This window comes from Tamandua tetradactyla, chromosome 1 (genome assembly GCF_023851605.1).
Source record: "Tamandua tetradactyla isolate mTamTet1 chromosome 1, mTamTet1.pri, whole genome shotgun sequence".
Classification (NCBI taxonomy): domain Eukaryota; kingdom Metazoa; phylum Chordata; class Mammalia; order Pilosa; family Myrmecophagidae; genus Tamandua; species Tamandua tetradactyla.
The window spans coordinates 165,084,250-165,097,738 of NC_135327.1; the positions used below are offsets into that span (position 1 = coordinate 165,084,250).

General features: G+C 45.7%; 1 long non-coding RNA gene across 2 annotated transcripts; it reads left to right on the forward strand.

Moving 5' to 3' along the window:
• The first annotated feature begins 4,568 nt into the window (after window positions 1-4,568).
• LOC143687203 (uncharacterized) lies at window positions 4,569-12,279 on the forward strand. 2 transcript variants are annotated; one of them, XR_013177457.1, is made up of 3 exons: window positions 4,569-4,745; window positions 4,986-5,117; window positions 11,964-12,279. It is a non-coding gene; the product is annotated as an uncharacterized LOC143687203 (long non-coding RNA). The 2 variants fall into 2 exon arrangements; XR_013177451.1 differs by lacking the exon at window positions 11,964-12,279 and adding an exon at window positions 9,084-9,715.
• Window positions 12,280-13,489: the final 1,210 nt, after the last annotated feature.

Genomic DNA, 13,489 nt, shown 5'->3' on the forward strand with positions numbered 1-13,489 from the left:
CACAGCTCTACATTTTCAGGCAGTTCCCTCCAGCCTCTCCATTACATCTTGAAGAACAAGGTGATATCTACTCAATGCATAAGAATCACCTCCAGGATCACCTCTGGACTCTGTTTGGAATCTCTCAGCCATTGACACTTTCTCTCATTTCACTCTTCCCTCTTTTGGTTGAGAAGGTTTTCTCAATCCCTTGGTGCTGAGTCTCAGCTCATTCTAGGACTTCTGTCCCATGTTGCCAGGAAGGTCCACACCCCTGAGAGTCAAGTCCCACGTAGACAGGGGGAGGGTGGTGAGATTGTTTGTTGTGTTGGCTGGAGAGAGACCTGCCCATGTTTAGGGGAAGGAAATGAAGAAGAGAGCCCACTCCACCCTTCTTTGCAGGAAGAAAAAGGGGCTCAAATGGTCAAGGGGCTGCTTCTAAGTGGCCCTGATGCCTGTCTGCCTTAAGGTCACCCTGCCTGTCTCCAGCTGGTCAGGTGGCTTAGCCGTCCCCAAGGAGACTAGGCCAGTCCAGGCAGCCACTTCCCTCCCTCCAGTTACCTGGAGCCTCCCAGCCCCAGGCAAGTTCCAGCCCTGCACTTTTCCTCCTGCCTGGCATGTCCCTGCCCCTTGACAGGCTCATTGCACTCCAGATCTTATACTGCCCCCTTGCCCCCCAAAATAAAAGATGTAATTTGAGATGGATTTTGAAGTGCATGATGGTATTTTGTTTTCACACTTTCGTCACAACCTTCCGGGGCATGTTAGCCTGCAGTGTAGGGGTGTCTTCCCACTAGTATAAGGCACTGAGTTAGAGTCAAGCCAGGACTAGCTCACAATTTTGCATCCTAGTTATCAAAGTGGAGAAGTTGACAGGGATTCCTAATGCCTTTGCCCTCCTTTATGCTCTTCCTTTTAATGTAATCATGAGGGAATTTCCTAGGCAGGTGTGGAAATTTTAGGCACACACAAGCCAAAATGTCTAATTCTTGGCTATTAGAGGAAGGTGTTCCTAATTTAATGAATTCCCCAGCAGAATATTCCTTTACAATGATAGTTTCACTTGCTGGTTTAGTAGGGCTCTTAGAGAGGTTTTGCACGGGTTTGACTGTTTGACCTTTTGCTAATACTTTAAATGCATTGGTTATTTCTCAATGTTCTTCCAGGGATTTCAGGAGTTTTGGATCCTGATCTTTTATTTATTTATTCATTTTTGGGTGAACATAGCTGTCACATTTGGTTTGGCCTCTGTCTCCCCCCACCTCTCATATTTTTTGGTTCAGAATTTTCAGAACTGACAGCCTACCACCTCTATTTTATTATCTGTCTTATTTAGTGTTCCTACAAGCTTGTTATTCAACGGGAGGTGGAAATCTGCACACTCCTATTTCACTGCACCTTCAATTCTTTTGTTTTTGTAACATGTGCTCCATTTCCACCACCATTTCTGGTAGTTCCGTTACATACACACTTAAAGGGACATTTGCACAGTTAATCAATCCAATGACCTCTCCTTTACAGCAAAGAAGCAGGCCTCCCCAGGATTAATCCTGCTGGACCCTACTCTCTCTAATGCTGTTTACCCAGGAAACAAAGGAGTACTGAGCATCTTTGATACTATGCTGTTCTTAGTTTCAGTTCCCTTAGATTTGATTTCGAGGTCAGGGAGAATATTGGGGCTGGGTCCGATGGGCTAATATTTAAAGGATAAGGGGACCAGGCCAGAAGTCGAGCTTGAGGAGGGGAGGAGAGAAGGCAGAAAGGGTTTTTAGCAGCACTGCCAGAAACTGAGAAAAGCAGCCAGCACAGTCGAGGGGAGAAAACTAAAGCAGCCAGTGGAAGCACCAGGTTTTTTTTTTTTCATTTTGCTGAACTAGGAGTTATTTGTCAAAATATCTCATTTAGCAAATGATTTTAATTTCGGGGCTGCTAATGTTTCTCCTTGAGATCACTCAATTTAACTTGACCAAAACATCCCCACAGGGGCTAAGTAACTTGGGGTTATTAGAGTGCACCCCCTTTTTTAGAAAGGAATGAAATCTAGGACCAAAATCAGAAAACTTCAGGTGAGAAGCCATCCTTCACACATGTGCTTCCTCTGACTTGACTGCCTGATTATTTTTCATAATAGCACCAGAAGAACCAGAGAGAAATAAATAGTAGTGAATTCTATTACCTGATGGCCAGAAAACTCCATTCCAGTGGGCTCACAAGATTTTAGCTTCACAAACATATTTGACATTACCCACAACTCAGCGGGCGTTCACAGATCCTAGAGGGGCTAGCCAAGGTGGTCAGACTTAAAACAGGAGAAAATGGAACACAAAGAATCCCTGCTGGCACCAAGCCCTTCCCCGAGCTGCCATCCTGGCGTCATCCCGGTGTTCACCTTTGAGACCCACTCTTCACCTGCCCACTGAGTCCTTAGTGTTGGAGTTAGTTTTTGATCACTGTGTAAGAAATTACCACCACATTTCAAACAACACAAACTGATTACCTCAGGGTTTCTGCAGGCCAGAAGTCTGAGCAGAGTGGTCACGTACTCTGCTCAGGGTGTCACAAAACAGATCAAAGTGTTGGCTGGCTGAGAGCTAACTGGAGTCTTTAGGAGGGAAGCTCCCACACCTTCTCGGTCTGTCGGTAGACACATTTCTTGGTGGTTAGACAACTGACGTCTTCCTTGTGTTGCTACTTGTTGACCAAATTCTGCTCTCAGTCCCTGGAGGCCACTCTCAGAGCCCTTGCCATTTGGTCCTCTCTATATGACCTCTCATTTCTACAAGCTGTGACTTCACGGAGGATCAAGTCCCATTCCAGGCTCACCTGATCAGGTCAAGCCTACCCCAGACATTCACCATATTGATGAACTCCATGTCAACCAAGTAGGCACCTAATCATGGTAGTGACATCCCATCCAGTCATAAGTTTCTCATGCAGTAAAGGGTAGGAGACCATTCAAGGATCAATCACCAAAAGATGGAAATAATAATGCCATATTAGGTTTCTGTCTCCACCAGTATTTATAAGGAATATGTTTTGGAGTACCGAAAAGTGGATGTCATGAGACTGGGGCAAAGCATTGCTGGGATTATTTAAGGAAAATGGGACAAATGTATTTTGCTGAACAGAAAAGTTGTTAGAAGAACAACAAAAAAGCAGTAATAAGATCATTAGGCTGAACTTAATCTGATGAGAGGCATTCTGAGGCGTGTTTCTTAGGAGCTCATTGAAGAAGCTTTCAGGATTGGATTCAGACACAAACTGAAAGGGCAGGTGAAACCTCCAATTGCCAACTGCCCTTAGCACTGAGGTGACCCCTCTCTTACTAGTTTGGAAAAGTTTTCATTCCTTTTGCGTGAACCCTCACCTCCTCATGGTTATTCAGAAAAAGCTTGCTTCACGGCAAGAAAAGTGGGTTTCCTATGACTCTGCAGTTCCTGCCTTGGCCGGTCCTGGTAGGTTCTATAGCCACACTGAGCATTCTAAGTCTCTATTTAAGATCAAGCATGTTTGGCCACACAGATGCTCTGCTTAACCCTCCCCCTTAGGCCTGCCTTCCCCCAGACTGATAAGGCCACAGCCTCTCCCCCAATCTGTCACCACCTCTTTTGCCGGCCTTCTCCAGGCAGCAGAAAAGCCCAGACTCTATTTTGTTCGCGGAGCTGATCTAAGGTTTCCTCCAGTCTCCTTATTAGTCAACAAAGCAATAAACCCTTTCTGTTCTCAAAATACGCAGTGACTAAAAGTGGCTTCAGTGCACATCAGGCTGATTTGCTCACTTTGGGCATCAGTACACGTCGAGAAAGTGCAAGCAGGGCTGGCTGAGAGCATTAGGGAGTATTTACCTACGTGAAAGGTGCAAAGGGTCACGAGGAGCCATATATTTGGGATAATTTCACCACCCCTTCTGCCCCAAGGTAAATTCCTCCAGGGCAAATCAGTGTCCCCACTCTCTCCCTAGGACCCACCACAGCACAGTTCTTTCTCTGCATAAAGTAAAATCTCAACAAATGACTGTTTAATGAATAATAGTATGTGTACCTGAAATAGCACCTTGAGACATTATTTTGGCTTCAATTGCTTTATGATTTGTACAAAACACCAAGCCTAGGTGCTTTCTGAGGAGTGGTGTGTTCATTCAATTTTCTCATTGTTCCTATACTGCCAAAGAAAGGATTTGTCATGTATTTCAAAGGTTAAAGGCCTCCCATTTCAAAGGATGGTTTCTGTCTGATCGTGCTTTCCTCCTTCTTCTCTCCGACTTCTCTTATTGTCCTAGCCCTGGAAGAATGTCTCTGCATGAGACTTCCCCAGTGCAGAGCACCTGGAGGCCTAAGTTAGAGATTCCAGGTCAGCAGTGTTCATGTGCCAACTAGCAGGACCAGGGACAGGGCAGCAGGCGCCGGGCCTTTGCAGGGAGTGACTGAACCCGCATCTGCGAACTGCCCCCTCCCCAGCCCAGGACCCTCTCAGGCCCCCACCGCAGCCCGCTCCCCTCCCGCCCGCCCCCTCCCCAGGGCCCCCAGAGTCCCCCGCGTCTCCCCCGCACGCGGGCGCCATTGTCAAGATGGCCGCCGCCGGGAGACTCCACAGAGGCCCCGCCATGGCGGCCACAGGACCCGCTGAGGCCGCGTTCCTGGTGGTTGCCCAGGGGGCCTCCCACTGGGGCCTGGCGATGCAGAGACCGGGCACCGAAGCAGGAGGTGGGCAGCGCCGGAGAGGCTGGGGTCCCCGCGCCATGGCGGGAGCCTCGGGGCAGCGCCGTGGTGAGGCCACAGCGGGCCAGGGGCGGTTTTGGGGGTCAGAGCTGGTCTCCCAGGGCTCAGGGGCTGAGGGTGGCTGTGGTCGGCCGGGGTAGGCAGTGTGGGAGTCGGTGGGAGTCCCTGCTGTGGGGTTTTGGGGTTTAGAAAGTGTTTTCTAGTTGGGGTGTTTTTGTGGGCTGCATTGTTTTAAAAAGCAAAGGTTACAATTACCTAATTTCTAACAGTCTCTTACAAATTTATCAGAAAAGGAGGAACATATCAATGAACAAAAGAAACTTGGCAGAAGGAAACCTCTCAGTAAAGAGGAATTTGCCCTAACCAGTAAATCCCAAAGAATGCATGAATGATCCAAGGACAAGTGAAAGCCAAAATGAGGTAACAAGATTTTACTTACTGATTGAAGTAAAGAAAAATCAGTGATCATTGGAGATGTTGTGAATACAGTAAAAAAGATGCTCCCAGGTACATATGTCTGTGATATATGCTTTTGGTAGCCCCTTGAGGGAAAGCAGCTGAGCACATGAATCAAGTAGGTTTTCTAGCTCTTCTAATGAAAAATGTCCTCACAGATACATCCCTAAATATTCCACGTCGCTCCTCATTTCAGTATTGCTTTAGATTCACACAAAAGGACTGGAAACCTAAATGCAGACTAGGGAGGAAATTTGTATATAAGTTTTCTTAAGATGGAATATTATGGAAGTATATTCAAAAGAGATGTCTTTTTCAAACTATTGTAGCATGTAAGAACATACACATAGTTTTAATATTTAGGTAAAGTTTGTGCCATATAGAGACTGATCCAAATTATAAATCTTTAATGTTTTCAATGTCATATTTAGTCAATACTATGCCTACGTGTAAATATATCTTATTTATTGATCAAAATCTATTGAAAATAGGAAATTAAATATTCATAGTAGGTGTATTCAATGATGGGATTGTGGGTTGCTTTTAGTTTCTGCTTTTTGTTTCATAGATATCTTAAAGTATCTGTAGTGCTCATAGGATGCATTTGTGGAGTGGAAAAGATCTATCTTTAGAAACATAATTCAGTAAAGTTGGCATTAGTGTTAATCCCAAACTACCACACTACCCTGCCTTGAATTTATTTTTCTGTGCATACAAAATATCCGAAACCCATTGTATTTTTTTAAAATTTATTTGTTAATTAATTAAGAACAAACAAAAACATTAGCACATAATTCCATTGTACATATATATTCACTAATTCTCAATATCATCACATAGTTGAATATTCATCATTTGTTAGAACTTTTGCATCAATTTAGAAAAAGAAATAAAAAGACAACAGAAAAAGAAATGAAACAATAACAGAAAAAGAAAGATTATACATACCATGCCCCTTATTCCTCACTTTATTTCATCACTAGGATTTCAAACTAAATTTACTTTAACATTTGTTCCCCCTATTATTTATTTTTATTCCATATGTTCTACTCGTTTCTTGACAAGGTAGATAAAAGGAGCATCAAACACAAGATTTTCACAATTACACAGTCACATTGTGACAACTATATCATTATTCAAGCATCCTCAAGAACATGGCTACTGGAACTCAGCTCTACATTTTCAGGCAGTTCCCTCCAGCCTCTACATTACATCTTGAATAACAAGATGATATCTGCTTAATGCATAAGAATAACCTGCAAGACAACCTCTCAACTCTGTTTGGAATCTCTCAGCCATTGACACTTTGTCTCATTTCACTCTTCCCCCTTTTCGTTGAGAAGATTTTCTCAATCCCTTGATGCTAAGGCTCAGCTCATTCTAGGGTTTTGCTCAATCCTTTGATGCTGAGTCTCAGCTCATTCTAGGATTTCTGTCCCATGTTGCCAGGAAGGTCCACACCCCTGGGAGTCATGTCCCACGTACACAGGGGTAGGGTGGTGAGATTGCTTGTTGTGTTGTCTGGAGAGAGACTTGCCCATTTTTGAGGGGAGAAAATGAAGAAGAGAGCCCACTCCACCCTTCTTCACAGGAAGAAGAAGGGGCTGAAATGGTCAAGGGGCTGCTTCTTAGTGCCCCTGATGCCTGCTCTAAGCTGGCAGTGTGGTTTTCAGCTCCCCAGCCTTGAACCAGAGCTGTCCCAGGGCTTTCGGTGACTCTCGGATCCTTGTGGGGCCTCTGCGTATCCATTTTCTCCTTGCTTCCTGAGATGATTTGAATGGATTTCCTAGTGGATTTCAAATGGGCAGGGTGAAAACATACACTGTATTGTGAGAAAAAGGGGCTGAGGAACTTCAAGGATTTGGGCTGTTTCAAGTGTAGTATGGAAGAGGCACATTAGACTTGTGCAGAAACTTCCTGACTCAGGAGAATTTAAGCATCATAAGGAAGTCTCCCAGATCCTTCTGTCGGCTCTTCCTGGAGATCATTAAAGATTCCCATGTTGGTTCCTAACTAACTAGTGTAGCAATGGCACATTAAAACTTACCAGGTAAATATTGTAAACCTCTAATGTCTTCTTCAGCCTAGCCCTTTAAGGTGGATTAGGCAGGGATAATCATTTTGCAGGCCAGGGAACTGCGTCAGAGTTTATCGTGGTATGTGGTCCAGATGCTCCATGCTTCCCCTGCCCCAGTATCCCCTCCTCTGGGGCAGGGACTACCTGCAGGCAGGGGTCTGGATCCGATGGTCCTCAGAGGCCTCTTCTGGTCCTGAGGATCCTGCCATGGATGCAGTGACAAGGACCAGCCTTGTCTGCAGCTCTGCTCTGAATGACTTTGACCAAGAGAGTAGTGGAGCAACATCCTTGGGCCATGTTCTGCTTCCTCCTGGTCCTTGTTCAAAGTACGAGGCGTTCTGTTCCCCAGAGGGGCCTGACCTGGGGAAGTGGAAAACCATGTGGCTGGGGCCCTGGCAGGGAGTAGAGCTCATTCCTTGGGCCTCAGGCCAGGCTCCTGCATCCCAGAGCACAGGCCTGCAGAGGAGAGCCCCCGTTCCCAGCCCGGCTGGCTAGGTGACATGCGTGTGACATGCGTGTGATACAGGCAGATGCCGCCAGATGGGTGGAAGCAGATGGGGCACCAGTGGGGGCCACATGTCCAGCTCAGTGGCTGTCTCTCTGAGATCCGAGGGGCAAGCAATGGGGGCCCTGGGGTGAGCAGAGCCGCTTGGTGGTGGGGGGAGGGGCAACCTGGTGGGGCAGTGGGGCCTTGGGTGTGAAGGCGAGGAGCTCCAGGGTCCTTCTGGCGTAGCCCATCTATGATTGTTCCAATCGTAGGCCTGTTCCAGCACTTTCAAATCTCCTATCTTTTTTCCTAACCATTGTGCACTTAATGCTAAACCCTAGATACCCAGGGTAAAATGGGAGCATTAGTACCCATTCAGAGAGTTTTGAGGAAATTAAATGAGCTATCAGATGTAAAGTACTTAGAGATCGCCTGGCACATTGAAAGTAGTCTATCAGTATTAGCGATAATTATAAAATTCGAAACTGAACTTTTGTGGAACAGTAGGAGCAGTATTGGTGTTCTTTTTGCAACAAATCTGTGTTCAACTAAAGAAAAGCAATACAAGATGCCTGGGGACATATGAGAGTGCTACTCAATGACAGCCTTATTCTCAACATCTTGGGGAGAGGGCATCTGATCAGGAGAAATTACAGGGAGTATCTTTTGACTCAAAAAGTTTCCTAATATAACTGGAGCAATAGAAATGTTCAAGCAGAGAAGCAGCACATTGTATGCCAGGAATGTTATTAGAGAACATGGTGTGTCAGAAAGGGGGTCTATTCGAGGGTCTAGAAGGCCTCTTCCAACCCAGAGATCCTGTGACACAATGTACACTGCTACTGCAGTCTAAAGTTTACACAGCCTTTCATGTCCACTATCTCTTTTTTTTAATGATACCGCAATCTGTAGTTTACATAGTCTTTCATGTCCATTATCTTTATTATTTTTTTTTAACTCAATCCTGTGAAGGAGGCAGGCTGTTATGTTACTGATGAAGAACCCGAGATTTAGAGGATTAGTGGACACATCCTCTATAGGTCACCCTGCACTAGAAGTCTATTCTGTTGGATAAATAAGTGCCTGAGCACTTGGTACAGTCACTGAGGGGAAGGGTAACCTGGTATTGAAGAGAAGATTTGGGGCCAGAAGGCCTGTGTTGAATCCTGGCTCTGTCACCTACTCTGTAACCTGGCAAGGTACTGAAGAGCTCGGTACCTCAGGACCAGTAACACAATGACCTGTAACACGGGAACAGTAATAATACACATCCAGAACTATAGTGAGGATTAAATGAGTGCATACGTGTAAAGTTTCGAACCAGTGCCTGGCACACGGTAAGCCCTTCTTTGGTCTCCTTTGGCAGCTTCCTCAAACCACCAGATGTTGGAAGGTCCTGGGAGCTCAGTTCTGGGTTCTCCCCTCCTCTTCCTGTGCACTTCCTCAGGATCTCATCCAATCCCATGGATTTAAATACAACTCCAGATTTATATATTCATTTGCCTGTTTGGCACCTCACCTGGATGTCTAATAAGCATCGCAAGCTGAACGGGTTTAAACTGACCTCTTCATTTCTTCCGAAGTATCTCCCATCTCAGTTAATGGCAACTCCATCCTCCATTGCCCAGGCCAAAAACCTTGGAGTCATCCTTGATGCCTCTCTTTCTCTCCACTCCACATCTCATCTGTCAGCTGCACCATCAAAAGATGTCTACAATCCACCCACTTCTTACCACTTCCACCATGACCACATTGGCTCTAACCATCATCTCTCACTGGGCCCTTTGCTTCAGTTGAGACCAGCCAGAAGGATTCGGTTGACATTTTAAGTCCTTTATTCTGTTCCCTAAAAAAGTTTCCTATTTCACTCAGAATAAAAGCCAAAGTCTTTGCAAATGCACTGAGCTCTCACATGATCTCCCCTCCCACCCGGCTTCCTACCTAGCCCCTCAGCCCTCTTCAGTCTTACTCAGCACAGCTGTCAGCCTCCTTACTGTTCCTCCAAAAATGCCTGGCATTCTCCTTCCTCAGCATTTATGCAGTTGTCCCCTCTGCCCAGGTCGCTTTTCCCTTAAGGTTCCCTCCCTCACAGCCTGTGAATTTTCCTACAAATACTACCATCTCCGTGGGGCCTTAGTTGTTCAGCCCATTTAAAATTGCAGCCCCGACACTCCCTATCCTTTTCCCTGCTTTATTTTTCTCCCTGGCATGTAACATACCATTTTATAGATCTTTATTTGTTGTCCCTCTCAACCATAGAATGTAAAGCTCCACGTGGATGTGGATATTTGTCTCTGTCTTGTTTAGCTACCGGGTGTCCTCAGCGACCGGGTACTTGGAGGCACTAATTTATTGAGTAAATCAGTGAAGAAACCCTTATGTAAATGTTAGCTATTCTTATTTAGGAGCATATATGAAAGTTGTGCCCTAACTTTCGCAAACCCCCCCCTTGGGAACCCGAAATTCAAACACATATGGAAAGGAAGAAAAATCAATTAAAGGTGAATTAGTAAAGTTGGGGCCCTATTATATAAATACACCCTCGTAGGTGCTGGAATGTTGGGATGTGTCATCTATGTGGCTAATCCTGGAAATACGGCCACATAATGTTGCTCTGTTGATCCATTTTTTTCAGTTCGTATCTGGGGTTGTGATCCTAGTTCCGAAGTTTTCTTTTGCGGGGCCGAGACTGAGCTGGCTCGCCAGCCCCACTGCGCCGCCGGGTCCGGCTATCACACCCGTTACTGAACAGCAGCCCCGGGGGCCGGGCGCGCGCGGGGCGGGGTTCCGGGGACGCGGAGCTGGAGCGCGCCGGCTCTAGCACCCTGGCCGCCGCTCGCCCTGCCGGCTCACCATGGAAGGCCCCGAGCCCCGGTGGCGGCTGCGGCCGCTCGTAGCGATGGCCCTAGTCCTGGTGCTGGCCCTGGGGCCGCACCCAGTCCGGGCCCGGAAGGCTCCAAGCCTAGCCGAGCGGGGCCCCCGGTGCGGCTCTTCACGGAGGAGGAGCTGGCTCGCTACTGCGGGGAGGATGTACGCGGGCCGGGCGTGGGGGCCCAGTGGCCCAGCCATGGGTGCGTGCGGGGGTGGCGCAGGCGGAGCGACCCCCTGGAGGCCTCCCCCGGCAACCCGAGGCCTCGCGGGAGGCGCGGCCCCCTCCAGGAACACAGGCTCTGGCTGGGGCCTGAGAACTGCTGGGCTTCCTCCCTCCCAGGCCCAGGCGGCCTGAGGTTAAGGGCAACCCTCAGGAATCAGGCTCCCTCCTTTAACCTCACCCCTGAGGAGGACATCTGCTCTGGAGCCCCCTTGAAACATCTTTTTTCTCGTGGTCTGTGTATGAAGAACTTTTTTGTTTTCAGCCTTAGCATCAATTGGGATCATCACTTCTTCCTGTACATGGGGGGTATGGAAATGGAAGGAGGGAAGGAAGCAATTAAAATGTCTGCTGTCTGGATTAGGTGGGAATTGTGGGTTTGTAATTGAGATGTTGGGATCTAAGGGAAGATATGATTATTAAATCGTTATGCAGAAATTCCTTTTTACTTTCTGGTATATTAGAAAGACAGAGGGAAATAACTGAGATCTTTGAATTGTAATCCAGCTGCCGTGATCTCTGATAATTGTTGTACAGCCTTCATTTTGTGCCTTTGTGATTGTAAAAACCTTGTGACTAACCTTGGCTTGTACCCATTTATCCTGTTTTTCAACTTTAGATCTTGTAATCACTAAAGACAGCCCCTAATGTTTATTACTGAAGGGTTTTGGGTCAGCCCAGAACTAACCCACTTCAAGTCCAAAGTTATGTGGATAACTGAGCAAAATGGGTCTGCCTGACATGGGCAGTAGCTTAGACTTTAAGTGACCTATATTTCATTATAATACTAAAAATCACTGAAGTCTGTGTTGTCCACAAATTCAAGCCTATCAATTAAGTGGCCACAAATATCACATTGCCTTTTGTGTGACACTCCTGTTAAAGGAGGACACTGGTTAGAAACGAATAGGATTCTGAAAATTGGAATTGGTAGATAGTGGTCGTGGTGGTGGAGACAATGAAATCCTAGATTCTGCTGAGTCTTTTCCAATTAAACCTGTAATGGTCTGCCCTGAGGAACCAGGCTCTTGACCTCCAGTCTAACCTGAGGAATCTGCCATCCAACAACCATCTGAAGAGTTTAAGCCTGCTATATTTAATAAACATATAACTACCTCCACTGAGGAAACAGCCATATCTCCTCTATCTGAACAGATCAATCCTGTTTCACCAGATGAATCTACAATGGAATGTCCTGAGGCAGAGGATTATAAGACACTCTAATTCTTCTCATGTCTCACCCCATCACCCTTCTTTTTTTCAAGACCTATAACTGGACTGAAGTTCCAACAGACCCCAAAAGGTGAGGTGCAAAATGGGACCCCAAAGAGGTACACTATATTACAAAATAAGCATATGATTTTTCCAATTTATACAGAAAGAAATCAGAGGAATATTTGTGGGAATGGATATTAAGGGTGTGGGGTAATGGGGGAAGGAATATAAAGCTTAATTTGGCTGAAATTATTGATATGGGCCCATTAAGATGAGATTCTGGATTCAGTGTTTTAGCTCAATAAGAAACAGTTCTGTTTAGCTGGTTAGCCAAAATAAAAGCCAAAAGGCAGCCTTTATTACTGGAGGTCAAAATGCCAGTATTACCCTAGTATAAAATAAATGAGAGTATACAAAGTCTTGGAGAGATTAGAATGTTAGCATGGGTTTATCATGTAGCACCTTCTCACGTACCCCAGGAACATCCAGAAGACACACTTTTCACTGGGATTGTGGTGAATGAATTTGTGAGACTAACTCCATCATATTCTGAAGAGCTCTTTGTTTTCTCTTTTATGTAGGCCAAAGATTTCTATGGGAACTGCTGTCACTGAACTAAAATCTTTAAACACAATTGGGATGATTGGATCCCAGATGTGGCAGAATGGAGTTGACAGAAGCCAAGTGACAGCATTTAATTTCCAAAGACAAGGTTGGGTGGCTATTTTAACAGACAGCAGCCATTAAAATAGTCTGACTCATGGAGACCTATGGAATTAGCTAGTAGATCATGGAGTAACTAGAAGTAAAATAGATGAGAAGTCTACTAAATTCTTACTTGGTCTGTACAAGCAGAAGAGTTCTAGGTCAAGGGAACAAAAGCCTAACTTGAATTATAAAAACAGAGAGTCATGGCCCCTAATCAATACCCATACTTGAGACAGTTTACAGACCTAGAAATCTTTGAATGAAGGGAAGGCTGGTCCCCTTGGGGAAGGCTCCTGTTACTCTGCTAAAAACTTATACTATTAGATTTCCTCCCAGTCCTCCCCAAAGAGACTTATGGTCTTTTACCAGGGTAGTTGTGTTTGGGGAGAAGGAAATGATCACAATATGTAATTGTCACATTTCAGAGATTTTTAGATATTGGTTTGAAAATGAAATTAATTCTAGGAGCTCTAAAATGTCACTGTGGCCCACCAGTCAGAGTGACTGGTTGAGCCATTCTCATCTATGCCTGGGTAATTTCTAGGGTTTCCTTTCTGCCTTTCTTCTCTCTTGTGCTCATTTAGGCTTTCCTCTTACAGTAGCCAAATTATGTTAATCTTCTCTTAAGGCCCTCCAACTTTTCCCAGCTCATTCGGAGTGAAAGTCAGTCTCTACAAGGCTCTACAAGACCCTCCCTCTTACATCTATGACTCATTTTCCTTAGCTACCAGCCTGTTTGAAGGTCCTCAAATATGGCA